General features: G+C 48.5%; 1 long non-coding RNA gene across 4 annotated transcripts; it reads right to left on the bottom strand.

The window, feature by feature from the left end:
• Positions 1-6,288: 6,288 nt before the first annotated feature.
• Positions 6,289-10,859, bottom strand: LOC120758304 (uncharacterized). Of its 4 annotated transcripts, XR_009208246.1 has the most exons (5): positions 10,703-10,851; positions 9,832-10,052; positions 8,886-9,065; positions 8,292-8,560; positions 6,289-7,906 (listed from the first exon to the last, which is right to left on the bottom strand). It is a non-coding gene; the product is annotated as an uncharacterized LOC120758304 (long non-coding RNA). The 4 variants fall into 4 exon arrangements; XR_009208245.1 differs by having other exon boundaries at positions 6,289-8,560; positions 9,696-10,052; positions 10,703-10,859; XR_009208244.1 differs by having other exon boundaries at positions 6,289-8,560; positions 10,703-10,859.
• Positions 10,860-20,484: the final 9,625 nt, after the last annotated feature.

Genomic DNA, 20,484 nt, shown 5'->3' with positions numbered 1-20,484 from the left:
AGGACCTCTCTGCCTGACACCCAAACACCACCGTGGAAAAAGCCCCGTGCTCAGTTCAGCTCCTCGCCTTGGATTAGTGCAAGGAAAGCAGAGAGTGCCCCTGTTTGTGTATTTCACTTTACTGACACCATAACACGGTAAAAAATCATCCAAAAACCCCCCCAATCAACCCTATAAACGACCAAATACTATTAAAACCTGCGTGTAAGAATTTAAAGAGGGTTTTCATGTGATGAATGCAAGTATCTAAAGGACTCCCGTATCTAGAAAAAACACATGACAAATATAAATATTGCACAGCAGCTGTTTAGACAGTCAGACAGAAAAATGCCTTTTCAGAATGGCGCTGCCTGTCAATCTAAATGTCACATTTTTCAATCAAATTAAATCACACCTCCGAATATTATAACACTAATTTTCCAAACTTCCCACAGCGCGGTGGTTCCAAGCCGTTCCTCCCGCTCCTGCTCTCCTCCTGCTCCTGTCAATTTTGCCTGCCTGCATATTTGATGCGTATTTATAATTAAAAAGCAGCCCTTGCTGCACCGTTAGCCCAAAAAGGTTCTGTACATCGTCTGCTACGGGACGTAATGGATAAATAATAGGATGTATCTCCTTCACCTCGGGAAGCTGCTCCCACACGATGAAAAGGAGATCAGAACAACGCACCTGAACGTCAAGGAGTGGAACAAGGAGAATCAAAAATCCCCTGCTCCCGCACAGGGCTGTCATTACCATTTTAAATAATCCATCTCCCCCCAGATTCCTGCGGATAACGAGAAGGAAGGAGCGTTCTCGGCAAGCAGGTGTTTTTCCCATTGCTACCAAATAATTTAGGGCAGAGTGTAATATTTTGACAGCGTGGCTATGTGGGAGTGTGAGCGGCTGTCAGGCAGGAATTCCCCTCCCAGACAAAGCTGTGTGAGAGGAACAATGTGGAACGACACCAAAGGCTCCCCAATCCAAGGAGGCTGGGCTGAGACCCGGGATGTGACACACAGCATCGCACCCACGGGCTCTGCTGGTTTATTTTACAGAACCGGGGGGATGGGGTGCAATTCCCACTTCTGCCTTCCCAGCCCCCACGAAACCAAGCCCACGGAAGGAGCTGGGAGCTGGAATGCTTTGGTTAATAAGCCAATGGGATGTTGATTTGGATTTAGCTGGCCAGTGGAGGCTCCACACTCCAGTCTGAAGGATTTTATGACACCACTGAAATCCTCATCCCTTTTCTCACAATTGCAGATTTCTCACATTGCTGCAGTCAGGTATGAACTCTAAATTTCAGAGCCTAAGTGCCAAGCAAGGTCAGAGTGCCCAGGTGATAAATATCCTTGCAAAGGTGAGTGAGAAGTTAATAGGAAATCTTGGGATCAGCTTGGGCTCAGCAGGTGCAGTTCTGGTGGGAATACATTCCCCAGCTCCAGGGGACCATGGCACAAATGGCACTGGGAGTGGAGCTTCCAGAGCCTGAATTTTACTGTTCCTTGTGCTGGAGGCACTAAAACGTCCCACACGGGGCTCACATTTGTCGTGACCTGGGCAGGGAATCTCCTTCCAACGCTTTTCCCCCCTGCAAGTGGGATAAAAGCATCTCAACATTCAGGGGCAGCTGAGCGCTTGGGCAAAGCAAAGGTTTTGCTTTTTCACATTTGAGCAGGACAGACAGCCCAGCCCAAGCTGCTGGGGTGGATCCCGACCTTTTCCTGCCCCCATTCCCAGACTGTCACCTCCTGTCCCCTCAGGGTGCACTGGGAGCAGCCTGGGCTCCCCTGGGGCTGCGACCTCATCCTCCTCCTCATCCTCCTCCTCCTCCCTGAGCTGCCTGAGGAGCCACGGCCTGATTTAACCTGCACTAATTCCCTCAGTGCTGGCAATAAATACTGGGAATTGCTGGAGAGCACATTCCGTGGGGAGGAAAAAAGAGCATTTCCATATGGGCTCAGGCAGAGCTGCCTGGGCTCTTCCCCTCAGGAGAATCTGCCTGCAGATTTAAATAGAAAATAACCCAAATTTAAATCCCAGCATTCCTCTGATTCTCTGCTATCTTTCTGCCTCTCTCCACCCCCTGTCACAGTCATGTTTAAACCCTGCAACCCAAAGGAGCTCTCTCCCGCTCCGTGTAAATTCACATTCCTGAGAGTTTTTTCTTCCAGCTTGTGCCAGTGTGATTTGCTGCACTACATCTAAAGCTCCACCATGTCACTTAATCCTCTTCTATTTCAGTAAAAGCACAAATCACAACTGGGATTTGGCGGGTTAGAAAAGGACAAGTCAAAACTAAAAGGCAACATTTCTCTACCCACTGGAGAGGAAAGGGAGGAGAACACTTCACCTGTGATCAAACCTGCTTTAATCAGCAATTATTCATTAGAAGAGAACCTTCACTGTAACTGAGATAAATACATAAAAACTTCTCCAGAATATGACACGCTTTTGTGTTCATTCATCATTTTGGGATGAGAATTGATTGTCTTTGCATTACACAGCCCCATCTGTTCAAACACCCAGTTACCATTAAATAAAACCCAGCGCTCGGGAATTCAGTGTTAATGGCAATGTTATGAGTGCAGGAAAGCTGTGCCTGCATTCCCAGCTCCCCGTGCTCTCCTCAGAGGACTGCTGCACTTCCTGTGCATCCAGATTTTGCTTTAAATAAAGTAAATGTGCTATTTACCTAACTGACAAAGCCAGGGGAAGGAATTGTTCCTGCCACCAGCCTGGCTGCTAAAAATAAAGGCAGAGAATTCTAATCTCAAGAGGCCGTTAAAAGAAACAAGGAAATTCTTCTGCGTAACACGACAGCTTTTCCTTTCCCTTTCCAAGTTCTCTCCACACAGACACTTTCTTTTCCTGGATTTTTCAGCAGGAGGGAAAAAAAAACCATTTAAATTTCCCTGCCATAGCAGAGATTGCAGCAATAACCCCTGACCCAGCAAAGAAAAACAAATGAAAGGAAAATCTTTGGATTTCAAGGAGTTTGCCCAAAATAAAATCAGAAGGCATCTGAGGTAAAGGGTGCTGCATAGTAACAGTGGGGAGAGGAGCAGCACTTCCAGAGCCAAGGCTGTTTTCCTGGGAAAAGCCCCAAATCAGCTTACCTGGCCTGAGCAGTAATTAAAACATGGGATCTGCATCTCCACAGAAAAAAATTCATCATGCTCAGAAACTCCAGCACTGGGGGGAAAAAAAAAAATCAATCATTTCAGTAATTTATAAAATTAGAGGAACAGAGATGAGGCTTAAAAGAATAAAGGAACAAAAAAAAAAAAAAAAAAAAAAAAAAAAAAAAAAAAAAAAAAAAAAAAAAGGCACAAACCTAGCAGCATGGGGAAAATATCCCTTGTGAGGAGCAGGGAAACATGGGATAAAAAACCTAATTATGGACCCACTAAAGGCAGATTCCAGTTATATGGATTTAAACTCAGCTGTTAGCTTGGGAAGAATCCAGACAAGTCCAAACTGCCCCCTCCAACCCAAAGCATTGGATGGCTCTGTGATCGGTGGGGAGGCCGTGTCCTGACATTCTCCTGGACTGGAGCAGGGGCAGGCACTGCACCCCGGGCTCAGCGAGGTGAAGGAAACGCTTGGCAGTGAGATCATGTCAGATCCTCTCAAACCCTCTCCTTGCAGCCCCTTGTCCCTCTGCACACCCCCCAAAGCAACCACAGCTCTGCTCTAAAGCCAATTGTCACTGCAAGCCTGGGTGAGACCCCATTCTGCTCATTCCTGGGGGGGCTGGCTCAAAGCTGCTCCAGGAAATTCCCCACTCCCAGGCTCTGGAATGAGCCCAGGAAGCCCAGCAGGAGCTGCTGCTGAGAACCAGAGGGAATGTGCTCTTTGCAGGTGGTGAAAGGAGCTGCTTGCTGCGGGGCTGCGGGCAAAAAACAACGTCTGCAGAGCTCCAAGTGCCAATTCCCTGGCCATCCACGCTGACCTCTGCCACCCCTCCTGCAGGCAGAGAGGGCTCTGCAGGAAAGAAGGGGCCCTGTTGTCAAGCAGCACTTCCTCAGGTTGACATTCCCACTTAAATTTCTACTTCAGCTCCGTTTCCAATGAACTGGAGCGACTGAGGGGCCTTTAGGAACTTCCCAGTGATCCCCGAGCTAGGAGGGAATCATGAAGCCGCAGTTGTGAGCCCTGTTATTATTCCAGAAGAAAAGTGGTGCCTGCAGCAGCTCCTGTGAAGGATCCAGCATTGCCTGGGACAGAGAATTAAGCACAGCTCCCAGCACAATTCCCTGGAGACAGCAACCACTGTCCCAGCCCATTAGGCACGGAAAACATCGGAGGAAGCTGTACACTTCGTGCCCTTCTCCCAGTCATCAGCTCAGCTTTTTCCCCTCTTTCTCCATTTATAAAAAGATAAAATCACTTATAAAAGATAAAATCAAGAGAGTCAGGATCCAAAGGAGACTTAATGTGGGTGAAAACAACAATAAAGGCTCTCAGAGCCCCTGCAGACGCTGCCCGGCGCTGCTCCGGCTCCTGCGGGCCACGTGTGCCACAGCAGCTCCTAAAGATTCGGGAAAAGGTGATGAGTCAGTTCCTCTATCTTGATCAAATTCAGCTGGAACTGCAACAGCAGCAAAACGCACTTTTATCTCCAAGAGGGGGAGAGAAATAGAGGGCACAGATGAGACACAAAGGACAGGAGCGGCACGTTCCCAAACCCCAGATTCTCATTAAGGCGCGAGGGAAGAAAACCAGTGACAAATGTGCTCTGCTGCGAGGCAGATAATGGAGAAGGTAAAGAAAACGTGCATTATGCACAGGACATTCTAATTCCTTCCAGCACAAAGTTTGCAGTGTTTCAGTGGGAAAAAAGGAGACAATTGCCGATGAAAGGCTGAGCGCCGCCTCAGCCCCGCGAGCAGCCGGCGGTGAGCACGCTCCCGACTTCCAGCCGGATAAAATACAATGGGAACGGAGGAGAAAAGTGGATTAGACCGTGAAATATAAGTGTGACACTATTAAAGAATATTATGATACTTCACAGAGTAGAAAGAATAAAAAGTGGAATCACTGGGCCGTGGAAGTTCCTCTTCCCTCAGATAAATTCCGAGCGCGGCGTTACCCGACAGAGGCAGAGGGAAGCTCCTGCTTCAGTAGCTTTTCTAATTTGTTCAATTCCTTAAAATACGCTGAGAGGCTGAGCACCTCGAACTGAAATTTCTGGAGGCAGAGGGCAGTCACAGAGGGGTAAAACCTGCTGGTGGTGGTCCCACAGCCAGGGACCCCACGGGTGATCCCCCCCTGCACCCACGGGCGCCTGTGGGAGCCGTGGAACATCCAGAATTGGGGTGGAAAGAGAGGGAGATTCCAAAAAACACCAACAGCCCTGAGCAGGAGCCTGAGCTCTTCCCACAGAGCAGGGAACGGGCAAAAAGCATAAATAACAACGTCCCACCGACAGCAGAACCGGAGTGAATCCCATCAACACCCTGAAAGAAATCCCGATCCCAGCAGGGTCTGAAGCGTTTGGGCCCTGGGAGTCACCTGGAATGAGCCAGCCACACAATCAAAGCCCTGTTTTGGTCTGCAGCCTTTGAAAATGACTTCATTTGACCTTCAGGGACTTTTCTCCCGCGTCGGTGTTCATCTCTCCTGTTTTAAAGGCAGCTCAGAAAATGTCTTCTGAGAAGTCGTAAGTTTTTGTTTTGTCCACAGGAGTGTTTCACCGTGTGACAGGAATGCAGAGCTGCCAAACCCCACTGCTGGGTGTTGGTGGTGCTTCACCCTGCTGCAGCACTGCAGGTACCTATGCTGGGCAAAAAAAAAAAAAACACCTAAAAAAAAAAAAAATCTAAAAAACCTAAAAAGTAACCCTCCAAAACCCCCTACCTTTGCTGGGCAAAAATCCCCTTGTTTTTTATACAAAAATCACCTTAAAGGCAGCCCCACAAGTGGTCCTACAGCTGCCAGGGTGGAGTTCAAGCCCTTTCCTAGGGCAAGAAGGAAAGTGTCCTGGGGAAATAAGCAAAGCCATGTGTTAAAATGGAAACTTAGTTTACGAACCTTACAGAAATAGATAAAAAGTTAAAATATATGTATATAACATATGTTATATCCAAAGCAATGTGTTAAAATGGAAATTTAGATTATGAACCTTACAGAAATAGATAAAAAGTTAAAATATATATATATATTATATACGTTATATCCACTTCCCTGAAAAAAGAATGTCGATATGTAGAAATAAATAAAATATTTCACTTTCTAACAGCTTCTAAAAAGTATTTGAAGCTCCCAGTTAAAATAAAACAAAACAAACTCTTAGCAGGCAGCAAAGGAGCGGAACAGTTCAAACTGAAGGGATCTAAACAAGATAAATAGGAGGCAGAAGGGAATGACACAGCAGCTCATTAGGGATGGTTCACAGAACAATCTTATCACTGAAAACATTTTCCCCCTTCGTTTTAAGAAAGCATTCATTTAATAGAAAAATTAATTCCCAGCCTTGACTAAATGGAGCCTTTCAGCAAGGACGGAAAGGGGTTGCGGGTTTGATTTCCAATTTATGCCCCAGACAAGTCTGGAAATAACAGAAGTTTGATTCAAGGTAAAAATCCATGCTTTAATTATTTCCCTGGTGGGAGCCGTGGGCACCTGAAGCACCCTGCTGCTGCCGTGGGGAAAAGGGAAATTCAGGAGCATCCCAGGGAAAATGGGGAGCTGGGAATTAACAGCTTTGATGGCATTGCTGACATTTCCCACCACAAAGGCACTGGTGGAACTCCAGAGCCGGTTCTGAGCAGGCTGAGTTGGACTCAGGGCTCCTGGTGGGTCCCTTCCTTTCAAATCCTCTGAAAGGCCTTGATTGGTTTTGTTTGCTCTGAATGAAAATGTGGGATTTTGCACTCTGTCATTTTTGGACACTGAAGCATTTATTTTTTTTAAACAATCTACCATCTAATTTTTTACTTTTTTTTTTTTTTTTTTTTTAATCTGAAGTACTTGCACCCGCTTTTTGAAATTGAAAACTCCAACATTTCATATTCTTTGTTAAATACGGGCTTTCGCAGGAGCGATGGCAGAGATTCCGAGGGGCCTGGAGCTGGGTTTTTCATTTAGATAAACTGCCCGTGGCCAGAGAGGTTATTTACCTTATCCCCACCATCTCTGGGCCTCAGCTCTGCAGCTGGGGCTGGGACAGCTCTCAGGAGCATCAGCAAGTCTGAACCTGGTGTAGCCAGGGCAGGGGCAGCAGGGAGGAGTTATCTGCCGTGTCAGACCCTTCAAACATGGCTAATTCCAGAGGCATCAGGCTCCTGCAGGGCGTTAATCACACCGGATCCTGCAGCAGCTCGTCCCCCTCTCCCACAAAACCCGGGAGGGAAGCAGGGCTGCACGGAGCCCGAGGAATAACAAATTCAAAATGGAACATTTCCCCACCCTCCTTCCTCCAGTGAGAGCTGCTAGAGATCCAAACGCAGCAGCATTTGATCCAGAATTCATCACAGCGCTAGGAAAGGGTAAAGTGACTCCATCACTGCACTTTCTGACAGCCCAGAGGAGCCAGAACCTCTATCAGCATTAAAACAATCCATTTATTGCACTAATTCCCCATTTAGGACTCACTTCAGGAGCCCTCAAACTTGAGCCCAGTGTCTGCACTGAAGGAAATGAACTTAAAAATTATCCCTGTCTTGTGAACAATGAAAATTAACTTATAAGTTGAGGAATGCTTCTAATTCCTGGTGGGGAAACTGAGGAACAAAGCATTTCTGGCTGCTCCCTGCGGGCAGAGTGCGGGGTGCTGGCAGCTCAGGGGCTCCAGATTCGTTTCATGTCCCACAGGCTCTCAGTCTGTTGGGTTTGTGTCTCAGAGCCCAGACATTTTCCGAAATAATTCCAAGTGTGTGCAAATGGCTGAGTGACGGCCTCGCTGGAGCCTCCATCCTCTCTGCAGCAAAACAGGAAAGGAAAGGACACAAAGGAAGTGCCAGAAAGCTCAACAACCTGCAGCTCTTGATTTCACAGACTCACAGAACCCCAGAATGGTTTGGGTTGGAAGCACCTTAAATCCCACCCAGTGCCACAGCCGTGAGCAGGGACACCTCCAGTGTCCCAGGTGCTCCAACCCCAATGTCCAACCTGGCCTTGGGCACTGCCAGGGATGGAGGTGCTGGAAACTTCCACCATCTCCTCTGCGCTGCAGCCATTCCATTCTGCTTCTCCGAGCCGTGTCTGTTTTGCAGCCCAGAGGCAGGATGAACAAAGCCAGGCCAGGAGAAGCTCGGGGGCAGCGCCAGCACTGCCCTGCAGCTCAGCTCGGGATGCTGCCCTACCTCAGCAACGGCCTGGCGAGCTGGCAGGAGCACAGGAACCCCTGGAATCCTTCCATCCATCCATCCTTCCATCCATCCCAGCTGGCAGCGGCCAGGGGAGCGCTAACCACCGGATCCGTGGCAGGAGGCAGGGCTGGAGCGAGCCAGGGCGGCGAGGATTTCACCAGGGCTGCACTTGGCAAAGGGAGGGAGGGAGGGAGGATTTCATCCTGGAAATCACCAGGAGCAGCGCCCACAGGAGCCAGCACCGCTTTGGGAGCTCGCACAGCCTGGAGAAGAGCAAAGCAATTCTGGAAACTCGGTTTAAACAAGCTCAAATCTGTCCTGGGTGCGCTGCCAATTTCTCCTTGCGCATTCCTGCTTTGTACAAAGGGAAATAAGAGCAAAATCTGGCCCCCAAATTGCCAACAGCTCTCTGAATGCTAATTTAGGCTTTTCAGATATCCAAGCACACACAAAAGCACAGCTCAGGTTTGAAAAACAACCAGAACTGGCTTTAAAATGCCTGCGCTCTCTTTTCTCGACGTTCCCCAGGCAGAGCACAGCTCCTCCCTATGGCCAAGGCTGCATCCCAGAGGAAAATCGGGATTTTACCTGTGCTCCATCCCGGTGTTCTCCATCCAGAGGCTCCTGGGGTGTCAGCAGTTTCAGGCTTCAGGAGGAGTTTGAGCCATCAGGGCTTTGTCTCATCTTGGAGAAGGCTTTTTCAGAGTCACTGCAGCATGGCTGACAGAGCCCAAACATCCACCGCCACATTCCCAGAGCTGGAGTGACCTGGAAAAGCCAGTGGCCAGCAGGTTGGAAAGTTTCTTTCACAGACGTCTAATTGTTTTTATTATTACCGTGTGCAGGTCTTATCCCTTAGCACTCTGTATCAGTGGTTAATTTAATTAAGCTGCCCAATGTCACGATTTTCACTCGATTAAATCATTTCACTGAACCAGTGCCAGCTCATGTCTTTGAAAAATTGAAGAACACCTCTTTGAGATTCGTACCCCGGGCAGAAGCTGTGCAGCTGCCTCAGGATTGCCAGTCCAGACACAAATACTCACATTGTGGCAACCCAAATACACGGGAATTTTACTGTACAGGATGGTAACCTGCCTGGCAATTAACCAGCAGTTAATTACTTTACAATACATTCACCTGGCCGCCTGATTATTTGTTTTGAATTTGAAACCCTGGCAAGAGCCCCCAGCCCCAGTCTCCCTGTACTGGCATTCCTGGGCACGAGGCCATTCCCTGCACTCCTGACAGAAACCAGTGCTCCCAGCTGTGGCCAGAGCAGCCAGTGCCACAGAGCAGGGCCCAGAGAGAAATCCCAGCCCTGCAATGCTGAATTTCACATTTCTGTCCCGTTTCTGTCCCAGGCAGCCCCGCCTGGACAGAGGGAACCCTCCCCACCTCATTTTGTGCTGCTGGCAGAGATGCTGTCGTTCCTTAGGAAGGAGGGAACACTGACTGGAGCATGAAGACAAATTTTAGGGCCCCATTTGGAGGCTCTGAACAGGGACATGATGCACATTAACAAATATCTCACATTTCATCATTGCAGCTTCCCTTTCCCTGCTTATTTTGCATTTCATTTTCTTCAGTGAATCAAATGGGGACAGACTATTCCAGCTCTGGGAGGGAACAAATGTCCCACCAAGCAAAACAGACAATTCTGGATGAACCTGTGCTCTCCAGACCAGCTCCTTCACAGACAAATAAGCCACAGGGAAATTCAGGTTATCAAGTAATTCTCATGCATATGAGAACCTAGAAAAGGAAAATATGAAAGGAAAATTATCTCCAAGTATTTCGAAGTGGCTGTAGAAACAAACTGGCCCTTTGAAATGATAAAATACATGATGATATTGTATTTAAATTCTGATTTTTATGTTTATTCATTAACAACAAGCATTTAAAGTTCCGCTCCCTCACCTTGTATCCCTCTTTAAAATAATATAAAGCAGGATTTTCCAAAGAATATTAGAGGGAAGCGGGAAAATGGGAAAGGTGCTCTCCTACAGGCTCATAGTTGTTTTTTCCTGCAGGTTTTCTCTCTGTAGCATCCTGTGATCAAAATAAGAACCACAGTGGCACCTTCCAGACTGCAGAGAACTCATTACACTGCCACATTTGCAGGATCCCATTATCAGGCCTTATCAAATATCTGCATTTATATTGGAAAATGGGAAATTGCTGTTGAAAATCAGGGCGAGAATCCAGGATGGAAGGCATTTTACCCGCAGAAAATTCAGGTTCTATTATAGCAGACACATTTCGTTCCCTCTTTAGGAAGGCAGACAAACAGCTCGGGTTCCTGGTGCACCACACCAGGCGTGATTCAGGTCTGGCCGTCGAAGGACAAGGTTCTCCTGCCTTTCTGGGCAGCAGGGAGGGAACAAAGGCACATTTTGTCTCACCTGACTGGGGCTGGCTCCACGAGTCGATGGCTCTTGCTCTGAGCCAAGGGATTAAAGCTCCTCTGCTCTGCCAGATCTCAAACCACGCTCAAAACAGCAAATTTGTGATAGCCCTCACTCCCACCGGGACTCCCCAGTGAAAGCTCTCCCTTCCCTCATTCCTTCAGAATTCCTGGCTTTTTTATCCCATTTTCCCAGGTGTTTTCGTCAGGGACTGCACCAAACCCCTCCCAAGTGCTCCTGTTTGAATCCAGAGAAATTGAGCCATGAAAACCTGGCTTGTGAGGATTTAGGAGCCAGCAGAAACCCAGGGATGATGCCCCATTACCATTCCCCAGGGGAACTTGAATTTTCCAAAACTTTTCTGCTCTCCAGGTTCCGGGGTACCACAACATCCAGCTGCAGCCCTGATTTTGGGGTGTTTTAATCTAAACCCGGCTGATGACTGTACCTGAACTGCTGGTTGTTGGTGAGCTCTCCTCCTCCTGTGCCTTCACATCCCGCCCTCGCTGTCCTGGGCATCCCATGGGCATCCTGAGGGACCAGCCTCCATCACCTGGGCCCGTTTCACACCGAGGGAGGTGTTCCTGCCAGGGCAGGGCGGAACGGGAGCAGCCTCAAGGTCCCAACCCAACCCATTCCTGCAGCGTTTGATTCCACAGGTTGCAAACACGGGGGCAGAAGTCAGCAGTGAGCCCCTCCCAAAAACAAAACCGAGGTGGCAGAAGCACCCCCAAGCTCTCCTGCTCCTGCCTTGCCCCTTCCCCCAGGCCAGCAGATCTCTGTCGGTGTCGGGAGCAGGAGGATTCCCCCCAGCTCTGAGCCCCCATCCCGCAGCTCCCGGGCAGGCAGAGGGGAGCTGTAAATTCTCTCCTCAGGCCACTTGGCAGAACTAATCTCTTTTAATCTGCTCTCTTTATGGCACCTCTTTGGGCCGACAAAGCTGCGATTTATGGACTGTCAGCAAGGTCCACAAGGCCAATATCTTCCTCCAGGAGTTCCCTTCCTGCGGCAGCGTGGAGCGGCCAAGGAGGGGATTTAAAGGCAGCATTTCACCTCAGAGCTGCTCGCTGTTCCACCAGCAGCAGCGTTCTACAGCAATAAAAACGTACGTGCATTTGGCAAATTAATAAAAATCAGGGCACGGCTTTGTGGGAGTGATTTCCCTGCGTGGAAAGTGGAGCACAGCATGGAAGAGTACAGCTGGGAGCTGTGGGGAGGTGTTTGTGCTCCAGCGGCCCCGTGGCACACCCAGGGACCCGCACCACAATCCTTTATCCAACTTATTAGGGGTGTTCCCGTGAGACCCGGGCCCAGCAGCCTCCCCTCTGCAGGCTGAGACTCAGACATCATCCCAGGGCTCTGTGCCACTCCCAGGGACCAGTCCCCAGCTCCCACTCCACCGATCCCCTCCCCAGGGAAGAGCTGTGTGCTTTTCGTGGAGCACTCACATTTACAGGCTGAAGAGAGAAGAGGCCCCCGAGGATTCAGAGGATAAAAATAATTACCTTTGATTCTGAGAATCAATATCTTTCTTTTAACTGATCTGGCAAGACTGCGTCCAACTAATTAGTTAAGGAAAAAATAATTTCTATAAGATTAGTACTTAAATGTCTCCAATAAGATATTCATTGGCATAATATTGAGGGGGCAATTGTGAAGCATTAACTGATTTAGCCCAAACAGATCGAAAAAACAATGACTATTCTGACTTGAAAGGAGTCAGCAAGAGATAAAGACTTTTTACATGAGCATAGAGTGACTGGACAAATGGGAACTGCTTCCCAGTGCCAGAGGGCAGGGATGGATGGGAGATTGGGAAGAAATTGTTCCCTGGGAGGGTGGGCAGCCCTGGCACAGGGCACCCAGAGCAGCTGTGGCTGCCCCTGGATCCCTGGCAGTGTCCCAGGCCAGGTTGGTCATTGGGGTTTGGAGCAGCCTGGGGCAGTGGGAGGTGTCCCTGCCATGGCAGGGGTGGCACTGGGTGGGATTTAACGTCCCTCCAACCCCACCGTTCCATGATTCTGTGACTTTACAGACCAAAACTGAGTTACAGCCAGACCAAGTGATTGACTGGGGGTCACACAGACCATCTGCAGCAGAGGCAAAAGCAGCACAACATCCTCCAACAATTCAGCCTTTAACCAGCAGCTCATCCTTCCTCTCCCCGCTCCCTGAGCCATTCTTTCAGCACCACAGGACAGAGGCTGGGATTTCAGTGCAGCTCCACACCGTGTTCAGCATCTCATCCCAGAGGATTCCATTGCCTCAGTGCGAGTAAAGCCATTCCCACGCACACGAGCAGCTGCAGAACTGCTCCCCTGGGTGAGAACGATCTCAAAACACGCCCCCTGCAAGAGGAGAGGCCTCTGCCCCCCTCTTTTCTCCTACATGTGTATTTTGCATCTGTAAACCGTAAACATATGATAAAAGCTCCGCAAACCTCGGCGGAGCTGGGAGGCAAAACCGATCTGTTTTGCTCTGCCAGTTTGAAAATGGTTTTCTTGATGAAACTCATGAGTCTGCTGGAGACTGAGACACAGATGGATGAGCTGAGCATATGATAAACCTGCTGCATGAGTTTGTAGTTAATTGCCCATCATCTTTTTTGTCTCCCCATAAAACATTTCACGCCCACCTTGCACAGTAAAGGTAACCCGAGTGTCATAAGCCATTTGTCTCCTGAGCTTTCCCTGCTGCACTCCCCGAGCTCTGGCGGTGAGAGAGCCGTGCAGACAAGACAAATCTGCTGAACCCCTTCACAGATGAAGCACGCTGCATCTTTTATCAAACCATCTCCGTTCTCTAATGAGAAGAAACACCTCCCTGAGTCATTTGCATGCTAATATCTTTATTTCTAAAACAATAAGCTGGCTGGGGCTCTCTGGGCTGCCAGTCAGCACAGACACTGCACTTCCACCAGCCAAGGGTGGAGAGAGGCCAAGAAACCAAGTCCCTTCCCCTGGGCACAGAGGGGACTTTGGGCTGAGCACAAAGAGGGGCAGAGGGGTCCAGGACGAGAATCATTCCCTGGGTGGGGACCCATCACTGCTGGGCTGTGCAGGGCCAGGAGCTGGACTTGGTGATCCTTGGGAGTCCCTTTCAACTCTGGGTGTTCAGAGAATCTCACAGAGTCTGGGGTAGAAGGGACATTAAAGATCATTTGTTCCACCCCTGCCATGGCAGGGACACCTCCCACTGTCCCAGGCTGCTCCAAGCCCCATCCTACCTGGCCTTGGGCACTGTCAGGGATCCAGGGGCAGCCACAGCTGCTCTGGGCACCCTGTGCCAGGGCTGCCCACCCTCCCAGGGAAGGGTTCCATCCCAACACTTAATCCAAACCTACCACTCTCAGCTTTCCTGCCACTCCACACTTCTGTAAGAAGTCCCTCTCCATCTTCCCTGGATTCCTCCATGCTTTCTTGAATCATGTTTTCTATCCTGCCCTGCCTCCGGAGCTGCTGTTGGGAAGGCACCAGGGTGCCAGGCAGGTGGGGCTGGCACTGCAGCTGCCCCCAGAGCTCCTCACACCTGCATTCCACCAGGGCATTCCTCTCTCCCTCCTCCTCTGTTTTCACTGAGGGACAAAAGCCTGCAGGGGCAGATCATTCTGGGGCAGCAGTGAGAAAGAGAAAACAGTCAGCCACCACGGCTCTAAACCTCCAAAAGCTCTGCTGGTGTTTTGCTGCTCCTCCCTGCCACAGCTCGCAGGCAAACACTGTCACTGCGCCGTGGGGTTGGGACTGTTCCTGCCTCCCCAGGGCTCTGCTCCCCTGAGCTGGGTGATTCCGCTGGGAGCACTCACTGAACAAAGGGAAAAGGGGAAAAAAAATAATTCTTCATTGCACTGAGTCAACGGACAGCAAATGGAAACCTTTTGTCCATCAGAGCAGTGCTGCCAGACAAGCCCCAAACCCTCTGGCAGAGCTTCCCAGGAAACTTCTCCTGAGCAGTGGAACCCTGGAGGAGGAAGGAGCAAAGCCTAATGGGCAGTTCAAGGAATTAACCCCGGTTCTTGGCAGTTCATGGCCCTGATTTCCAGGATTTAGGACTCCAGCAGAGAGCAGAGGAGCTGCCAGCACAGGGCTCCTCGCTCTTGGAAAGCTGCTGGGAACAAGGAGGACTCTGCTGAGCACCTAATTTTGGAATTTGCTGAATACCAGCAGAAACGGCTGAGGGAAGAGGAACAAACCCACCCGACATCACCGTGCAGCCTCTGCTGAGACGTTAAAAACAACAACACAGATAACAGGAGTGGGACCTGGAGTTACTACATTGTAGGTATATATTGGAGTTATTATATTGAGTATATATAAATAAATACTATATAATATTGATTCTGTTTTGTTATACTGGCAGCCCTCCAGAGGGAATCACACAAAGTCCTCACCTTGCTGATGAAGAGGGAGTTTTTTTCTTTTACCTTTGCATGCAGGCACATTTGGCTGATTTTGGTTATGTGTTTATGGCTTTGTGTCCTTACCATCTCCCAGCACGTTAAAACCATGTGTTTTCGCTGCACATTTGAAATTTAACCCCTTTTTTTTTTAGCCTGAAATGCAGTTTTTACTCTGTGAAAATATAAAAGACTATTATACAAAGGCAAAAATTATATTTATCTAAGGCTATGACTGTTAGAGGCACTTGAGAAGTGATGGCAATGATTAAAACCACTCCTGTCCTGATGTAAGGTCAAGAATAGAAATAATCTTGTTAGCAAGGAATTAGAAAGCCTCTCCCTCGCTCGGGTTTCTGTGGAAGCGCTTCAGAGATGCCCATTTTCCCCCACGGACCTGGGAAGAGCCATTGCACACGCTCTGTTTTTCTTTCTGACTGCATTAAAACAAACACTCGAGGGAGGGAGTTTTTCCCCATCTCTTTCAAAAGGCTGCCACCATATGGGGGATCGGTTTTAATACAAGGCTCAGCCTGGGGTTTAGCAAGCCGAGCTTGCTGGGGCCTCAGCTCAGCCTCGGGAAGGGGGACGGGAGGGAACAGCCCTGGGAATGGTGACACACAAACAGCCCTGTCCCTCAAAGGGCTGGGATTTAAAAATCGCCTGAAGGTTTCCTTGCTTTCATCCAGGTTTCATCCATTTGTGGGGATTTGGAAGGGCAGCACTCCAGTTCTGCAGGGGTGAAGGACCCTCATCACTGACTCTATTCCCTCCTCCTGTCTCCTGCTCCATGGAAGGTGTCCCTTGGTGTCCCTGGCAGCGGTGGAACCAGATCATCCTTAAGGCTTCTCCCAACCCCAACCAGTGTGCCAGTCAGTTTTGATATGGAAAACTGAGCTCACCTGCCCAGCTGGAGCGTGAAGATACCCTGGCTCCAGAGGAATGGCACTCCCAGTCCACGGACAGCAGTGGGTGAGCAGAGAAAGCTCTTACTCTGAGAATAAATGTGATCCATGGTAAAACACATTGTCTTTCCACAGGAATTGAAAATTAGGGTAAAGAAAATGAGAGCAGGTGAAATGAGGGAAGCACGGAGCCTTTTGTTACATCAGAATTTCTCCACCAGATCTGCCACTATTCCACACTGGAGCACATCGTGAAGAGCTAACCCCAAAATAGGACTTGAATTTGATAAATAAAATAAATCCCCATCACTCAGTGGAACAGATTAAGCCAGAGGTTCTTGCTATCAAGCTATAAATGTCATGTGAGGATCAAGTTCCCATCTCACATAAGTGTTTGTTCAACAAAGCACGGCAGGGCCTTCCCAGGGAGCTTAAACAGAGCAAGAATGTGCAAATAATGCTGCTCTCAGATTTAATTCCTCTTGCAGACAGGCAGTGCCACAGCCCTTCCCCTGTCCAGACGAGCACGGAGCACTGCTGAAGCCCGGAGCTGGAGCTGGCCACCCCAGACAGGTCATTTCCAGGGTTATTTGCCCTGCAGGTCACCCCTGTGTCTGTGCAGGGCAAACCAAGGGGCTCTGGGCACCTCCGGCTTTGCAAACCTCTTGTTTCTTTGGAGCAAGAACTGCCAGACTGAATTGGGCAAGAGTCTGAGTGACCCTGACCCTGGCAGCGTCAGGCCACCAATTCTTTTGCAAAGCAAGAATCCATAAATTTCTCCATGCAGGCACCACCCTGTATAGGGAGGGATTCATGAAGAAGCACAGAATTTTGGGAATCCAATCCTCTCTTCCTTCCCATTCTCCCAAGAGAGCCACTCCAATGTTCAGAGAACGATGAGGAACACGGAGTTTGGGGCAGAACATGGACAAATACAGGAACTGGCCTCACAGGGAGCAAAAAGTGGGCTCACCTCACCCTTGGGTCAGTCCTGGAGCTATTCCGGATGCAGTGACCACACCAGGATAAAAATGATGGCTTAATCTAAAAAAATTCATTCCTTTGGCCACAATTATATGATGGGAAGAAATCTTTTCCTGCCCCTTTCCTGGCCCAGCAAACTGTTGGAAACAAAGTGCTGTAGCCCTTCCTGGGGCTCCCTCTAAGAACATATTGGAGGTGATATTTCTGTGATTGTATGTGATTTCTGTGATTTCCTGCACACTGTAACTGATCTCTGTTGATCCCCACGGCTGAGAACACGGCCCTGTTCTTCCTCAGGTCCTTTTCCCTTCCTGCCACACACACCTGGATGTTTCTGTCCACAGCAGAAACCAGCCTGGCCCTCTCAAATGTCAGGGGGCATCACTGGGATTTTTATTTTATTCCTACAGTGCCACTGGCTTTTACCAACAATGATATCCCAGCCTGAAGTTTTATTTTCCTCATAAACTCCAGGTTTCCTTTCTTAGCAGATGTGGAGCTCGTGTGCAGTCCTACTCTGGACTAGAAGACAATCAAAGCAATAAATTCAATGTACTCAGCTCATTTATACCTGGATCTGGCTCTTCCAGTTCCCCCAAAGCCTGGCGACGTTGGAACGCTCTGCTGATGCCTCCTGTGCAGTCAGGGGGTAAAAGAGGAGGGGAAAGCAAGGAAAAGAGGCATTTTCTATACATCTGTGTGTATTTTATACGTTGTCCAAGCCCAAGGAATGACCAAGCTCGGTGCTGACCTCCAGCAGCTCGGATGCAGGGCTGTGGAACACTCGGGCTGCACAAACTCCTGGCTTCTCCTCGCACACGGCACAAACGAGGATTGTACCACAGAGCAGCTCCCGGTGCTGAGGAAACCAGAAAGATAAGGAGTGAGAGGAGAAGTTATTACATTCAAAATGTTATCATTAGCAACAGCAGGTTAAAAAAAAAAAAACCAACATCATAAACTCTTGCCTGCCACGTTCCCTTCCCACCGCCACCAGAACCAGCAAATATTCCAATGGTCTCGGTGGCTGTGGAGCTTAAATGAGGTTTTCTCTCCAGTAAGTGTTTATTTCACTCTCCATAAAGTAAAAGGCACCACAGTTTAGAAATAATGCATTCCCAGCCCTGAGTATTATGGGGAACCCATTATTTTTATTGCTTGCTGTGTAAAGGATATTTCATATTTAGGGAACGGAGCTGTTCCCAAATAAATAAGGAGGTGGGAGCTGGATAAAAGCTTTAGTGCAAAATACCCATACAATTATGAGGCAGGCAATGCAGGAGTACATTGTACCTGCTCCCAGAAGTTTTATAGCCCTGAGAACAATCCCTTATTTGCATGTGCAATTACTGCAATTGCATTTGCAGTTACATCAATTGTCCAATTACATCAGCTGTGCTTCCAATGAGCTAAAAGGAAGAAAAAAAGAAAGTACACGTTGCTCTTTGCTGTAATAAAAATGTAATTTGCATCCACAGAAAAAAAGATTTCTGTTTGCTGGGAGATGAAATTAGACTACCTTGGGGTATTTTGCTTTTCTTGCATGAAGCCTAAGCGTTTCTGTGATATTAAAAAGGGTTTGAGTTGTTTGATGACTAGAGACTGCACAGTAATTTCTTCTCTTGGGCCACTGTAATTACTGTGCAGTTTTTCATTGTCACCAGAGAAATTATTTTACGTTTAGAATTAATAGGACACAGTCTTGGGGCCAGTTCCCCTAAAGCTTTCTTTTCCTAATAACTTAGATCATTAGGAGTCACATATATTCAGTTTCTCAGAAATGTGCAAATAGAAGAAGTCTAAATTCCAAGCTAGAATTCTCTTCCCAGCATTGCCAGCATCTGCTCTTTCTAATAACTCCACAGGTGGTAGGAAATCCCTTAATCTGCTCATTGCCAATTTCCACGTGTGAAATGAGAGCATCTGAAAGTGCAGCATCAATCAGAAAAAATACCGAAATGGAGCCCTGGATTTTTTCAGCATATGTGGAGCATTTCCAGGATTTTCAGCTCTTACTTTTTAACAGCTTAGTAATATAAAGTTTTGCTTATTTTTTTCAGTGCTGCAAAAAGGCTGTGATTTTCCCTGTGCTGCAAATTTGGGCACCAGCAGAGAGGAATCCCAGTGAGACGCTCCCAAGCCTCTCCTCATGCCCACACTGAGGTTGTGCAGGGGACAGGGGGAGCTGGTGATGCAGGAACACCCTGACCCCTGCAAATCCCTTGATTTTGGGCTCTTTTGCGTTTTTGCTAAGCCCATGACCAGTTGATGCCCCTCAGTGCTGAGCAGGTGGAGGTGACACGTCCAGATGTGGCCAAGCCACCATCCCTGCGTAGCTGAACCTGGACATCCATAAGGAATTTCCAGCAGGGGATGCTGAAACCCCTGTGCCGGTCCTGCTCCCACACATACAGCATTCAGGGATGAAACCCCTCTAACCCCACATTAAATTCTGAATGGTAAAAAAGAAAATTAATCTGCTTTGGTAGGTGAATGCTGCACCTGGAGGAGGAAAAGCCTGCTCTCTCCTGAACAAAGCAGCAACAAAACCGACCCAGCAGCTGATTTGCTTTTCCTCCCCTCAGAAACAGATGGGAATAACTCAGTGGAAGGGAAGAGCTGGGTGTGGGTGTCATCTGTGTGTCGGCTAAATTCAGGTTCCTGGTTAGATCAGCCTAACCAGGGCAGACAGGCTCTCTGCTGAAATCTGGGAAATCAGAGAGCTGGTTTAGCACTGCCAGACCCTTCCCAGGGCTTTGGCACTTTTAGACAAACACACGTTAATTAAAATGGCCTGAAAAACTGACTCCTGCAAAAGCTAGAAAAGCTTATTTAATTGTTACTTCAGGTCCAAAATTAAACAAATACCTCGGTAACTGAAGAACAAATAACGAAAATGTTGAACTCGTGTCAGGTGCTCAGTTTTAACCCCGTCAGAAGCAGCTCAGTCCCCGGCTCAGGGATTTTCTCCTCCTCCTGGTATTGTTTTAAAGCGTTGTTACCTTTCACATTCGCTGCTTTCAGATGGATTTTTCTATTTCCATTACATAACAGCATACATGGAAGGTAAACAGAAGGAAACAGCAAAAGCAGATTTTGCTACCAAAGCTCAGCTATTTCCATTCAAAGCTTCTCCCCTCATACACCTCAATGAGCTCTGAATTAGACCTCGGGATGAAGTTTTTCACTGGTGAAGATGTTTTACTTACTTTGAAATAACTTTCCTTTTACTCTGGAGCCACTGAAAGTGGTGGGATCGAACATCTCCCACTCGCCGTGGAGAAACCGGGAGCTCTTGGTCTCAGCTGAGCCCCGTAAGTGGAGTTGGTGAGCACTCGAAGTAATTTTTGCACTTCAGCTGTGTTGGAGAGGTTTCCAAAGAACCCTTTATTAGTGGTGAGAGTGTCCCTGTGCCCTCTTCAGACACCGAGGATGGTGCTTCACACGCCAGCGCCGGCCCTCGGCGCGTGCGGCTCTCTGGAGACGTTCAGGGTGCA

Source organism: Hirundo rustica, chromosome 12 (genome assembly GCF_015227805.2).
Source record: "Hirundo rustica isolate bHirRus1 chromosome 12, bHirRus1.pri.v3, whole genome shotgun sequence".
Classification (NCBI taxonomy): Eukaryota; Metazoa; Chordata; class Aves; order Passeriformes; family Hirundinidae; genus Hirundo; species Hirundo rustica.
Note: the sequence above shows the minus strand (reverse complement) of the source record. Positions and strands in the feature narration are given on the sequence as shown.